Source organism: Trichechus manatus, unplaced genomic scaffold (genome assembly GCF_000243295.1).
Source record: "Trichechus manatus latirostris isolate Lorelei unplaced genomic scaffold, TriManLat1.0 scaffold00051, whole genome shotgun sequence".
In the NCBI taxonomy this organism is placed as follows: Eukaryota; Metazoa; Chordata; class Mammalia; order Sirenia; family Trichechidae; genus Trichechus; species Trichechus manatus.
In genome coordinates, this window is record NW_004443987.1 from 2,180,913 (window position 1) to 2,185,500 (window position 4,588).

The 4,588-nt window shown below is 38.2% G+C and overlaps 1 pseudogene; it reads right to left on the reverse strand.

Moving 5' to 3' along the window:
- Positions 1-690: 690 nt before the first annotated feature.
- Positions 691-1,748, reverse strand: LOC101360672 (60S ribosomal protein L9-like; annotated as a pseudogene).
- Between the last annotated feature and the right edge of the window lie 2,840 nt (positions 1,749-4,588).

Here is a 4,588-nt window from a genome sequence, read left to right on the forward strand (position 1 = left end):
TGACTGCCTCTTGGTTTATGTACAGGTTCTGCATAAGTACAATTAAGTGTTCTGGAATTCCCATTCTTCACAATGTTATCCATAATTTGTTATGATTCACACAGTCGAATGCCTTTGAACAGCCAATAAAACACAGGTAAATATTTTTCTGGTATTCTTTGCTTTCAGCCATGATCCATCTAACATCAGCCATGATATCCCTTGTTCCACGTCCTCTTCCGAATATGGCTTGAATTTCTGGCAGTTCCCTGTCGATGTACTGTTTCGATCACTTTTGAATGATCTTCAGCAAAATTTTTCTTGTGTGTGAAATTAATGATATTTTTTGATAATTTCTGCATTCTGTTGGATCACCTTTCTTCGGAATGGGTACGAATATGGATCTCTTCCAGTCAGTTGGCCAGGTAGCTGTCTTCTAAATTTCTTGGCATAGATGAGTGAGCACTTCCAGTGCTACATCCATTTGTGGAAACATCTCATTTGGTATTCCATCAATTCCTGAATCCTTGTTTTTGATAATAGACACATAGGCCAATGAAATAGAATTGAGATTTCAGAAGCAAACCCATACATCTATGGCCAATTGATTTTTTTTTTTGAGTAGATGAATTTTATTGCATCTCAAAAATATCTCCCGTAAGTCTTAGGAGTCATCCAGCCTCATTTCCACAGCTGGACAACTTTTAGATTTTACTCATCAGCCTGTTGAACTGTTCCTTTTTCAGATACATAGATACCATCCAAAATTTTTCACGTATTGTCATGGATTGAAGTATGTCCCCAAACATTTGTGTATCAGTTTGACTGGGCCATGATTCCTGGTATTGTGTGATTTTCCTATATGTTGTAAATCCTGCCTCTATGATGTTAATGAGGGAGGATGGGCAGTAGTTGTGTTAGTGAGGCAGGACTCAATCTACAAGATTTGATTGTGTCCTGAGGCAATCTCTTGAGATATAAAAGAGAGAAGTGAGCAGAGAGAAGAGGAGGACCTCACACCACCAAGAAAGCAGTGCCAGGAGCAGAGCGTGTCCTTTGGACCCGGGGTCCCGGCGCGGAGAAGCTCTTAGTCTGGGGGAACATTGATGAGAAGGCCGACAGAGAGAGAAAGGCTTCCCCTGGAGCTGACACCCTGAATTTGGACTTTTAGCCTACTTTACTGTAAGGAAATAAACTTCTCTTTGTTAAAACCATCCACTTGTGTTATTTCTGTTAGAGCAGCACTAGATAACTAAGACACATATCGTTGTTTTTAACTGTCATGACTTGCTAATTTAAAGCAGTTGAGATTGATACAAGTTCAATATCATTTCCTTCACGAATTAACTCATTTTTCTGGGCTTGAGATACTGAATAAGCAACACCTGTCCTCATTCGAGCCCTACGGATGTATTTTTCACCCAAGAAGTTTTGGATTTCAACAAGAGACTTCTCTCCTGAATAACGATGTTGGTGAGGAAGTGAGCATACATAGACTTCATCTTGAAACAAAAGCCCAGTGTAACACCATGGATTATATTCTGTACATGACTACAGATAGTGCAAACTGTAGCCAGTTCTTTTCTATTTCCCCACCATTTGTCAATTCGAAGCCTTTTCTTTTTCTTTGCAAGTAGACTGAGTTCTACATTGATGTTATTAAAGTCCCTCCACAAGTTTCTTCTGGGGCCCTTTACAATAGCTGTGCATCCCTTCAGAGTGATGTCGACGTTTTCTGGAATGTCGACATTCTGGTTGCTGGTGTTCATTCTCGTAGTAGATGTGACAAAGAGAGCTGGCAAGGGTGATAAGTACATTCAGTAGGGAAAAGAATAGTCTCTTCAAATACACAGTGCTGTAACAACTGAATGTCCACATGCAAAAAAAACGAAGATGAACCCATACCTTACACCATATAAGAAAGTTAACTCAAAATGGATCAAGGATCTAAATGTAGAACTAAAACCATAAAATTCCTACAAGAAAATAGGAGTGATGCTTTTGGACCTAATATTGAACAATGGATTCTTAAATATGATATCAAAAGTATAAGCAACAAAAGATAAAATAGATAAATGGAACTTCATCAAAATTAAAAACTTTTGTTCATTAAAGGACTTTATCAACAAAGTGAAGAGACAGCCTACAGAATAGGAAAAAATATTTGGGAACTATATATCTGATAAGGGTTTAATACCCAGAATATATAAAGAACTCCTACAACTCAACAACAAAAAAGACAAACAACCCAATTAAAAATAGACAAATAACTTGAATAGACATTTCACTAAAGAAGAAATACAAATGACCAATAAGCACATGAAAAGATGCTCAATGTTACTAGTCATTTTTGTTGTTGTTGTTAGGTGCCCTCGGGTCAGTTCTGACTCATAGCGACCCTATGCGCAACAGAAGGAAACACTATCCGGTCCTGTGCCATCCTCACAATCCTGTCATTGCTATGTTTGAACGCATTGTTGCAGCCACTGTGTCAACCCATCTCATTGTGGGTCTTGCTTTTTTTCATTGACCCTCTGCCTTACCAATCATGATGTCCTTTTTCATGGAAGGGTCATTCCTGATAACATGTCCAAAGTGAGACAAAGTCTTGCCATCCTCCCTTCCAAGGAGCACTCTGGCTGTACTTCTTCCAAGACAGACTTGTTTGTTCTTCTGGCAGCCCATGGTATATTCAATATTCTTAGCCAACACCATAATTCAAAGGCATCAATTCTTCTTGTATCTTCCTTATTCATTGTCCAGCTTTCACATGCGTATGAAATAATTGAAAATATCATGGCTTGGGTCAAAATCAGGTAAGCAGCCTCCATTATAGAATAATTCTGTCTTAATGAGGCTTATTTCTCTCTGGGTCTGTTATAAGTGATACAAAGTCATGGAAGAAAGAGAGAGAAGTGTTTTTAAGAGAGTAATTCAACATAACTCTAATACAGAATGGAGCCCTAGTGGTAAAGTGGTTAAGAGCTGGCTGCTAAGCAAAACGTTGGCAGTTCAAATTCACCTTCCTCTCCTTGGAAACCCTATGGGGCAGTTCTACTCTGTCCTACAGGGTCGCTATGAGTCAGAATTGACTCCACAGCAACGGGTTTTCTATATTATGTGTACTGTTGCCATCCAGTCCATAGCAGCCCTGTAGGACAGAGCAGAACTGCCACATAGGGTTTCCAAGGAAAGACTGGTGAATTCGAACTGCCGATCTTTTGGTTAGCAGCTGAGTTCTTAACCATTGCGCCACCAGGGTTGGTGGGATTTGGGGCTGGAGAGGTGAGTGGAGCCTTATAATCAATGCTAATAAGTTGGGACTTTACCCTGACAACCATAGTAAGTGATAGTGAAACCTGTGAGAGCTGGAGCTCAAGGGGACTGCCTTGCTTTTCTGGGTCTGGAAAGTTTACCACCTTTCACACAGTGCAGTCTTACCACTTTTCTATCACTTGTTTTAATGGAAAATTTTTGAGTTTTTCTTCTTCGACAGGTTTCCGCCTTACACAGGTTCCGGCTTTCGAGGTTTTACTGTATTTTTAAACATGGAGTGGCATGTTTTGTTTTGTATTTTGTAAAGATACTCTAAAAACTATATGGGGTAATAGACTGGAGAGAGGCAATACTGAGTAGGGAGAAGATAGTGAATTTCATTTTGGGTATGTTGCACTGAGATGCCTCTGGAACATCCCTATCTTCTTCCTCACCATCACACAATTTCCTACATCAGTTTATCAGTTGGAGCTCCCTATTCATGCCAAAATCCCTCCTGGATTCACAGCTCATTTAATGAACTCAAAATTAGCTATTAATAATCTCATATGAATATAGAATCAGAAAATAACAAAAATATTAACACAGGAAGGAACTTTAGTGAAATTAAGTAGTCCAGCCTACCCCTTTCCCAAATTAGGAGTCTCAGAGACGTTAAATGATTTGCCCAAGGTCACACTTGGAACGGAGTAAGACTCTAGTAGAAAACTTAATAACTTTTTCCTTCTATTTCAGTGATTTTTTTTCATTATACCATCCTGCTTTGTGCGTGTGTGTGTGTGTGTGTGTGTGTGGCAGATATATGTACTAATACAGTATTTTACACAGAAAACATCACAGTTAATATTCAGCCAAGGTTAAATTCCAACAATTGCTAGATGGCTGTCTTATATTTAATAGAAACTGAACCAACAGAAAAACATCCCTAGAGAATTTTTATGGTTGTACTTTTCATAACTAATCCAATAAATTGGACTGGTTCTTACATCAAAGGGAAAGAATTATTTCATGAGTTTCAGATTACACTGAACATTAACCAGTCTCTTTGGCTAACATGAGCCATTAATCAGTGAACATGGCCTATAGTGGCTGTGCATGTTTACACATATGTATTACATAGACAAGTTTATAAACATTATAGAGCATTTGAGAAGTTCTGATTTACAAATAAATGTTTCCAAATTTTTAATAAACTATTTAAAATATCTTTTCAATATAGATTTTTAAATTAATGTTATCTCACATAGACTCTAAGGAGTCCACAGAATTAGAAGGAGTTAGTTTGAATTTGCTTACAAGTTATTTGCAGATGGGTGTGTGTGTCTGCAAATGA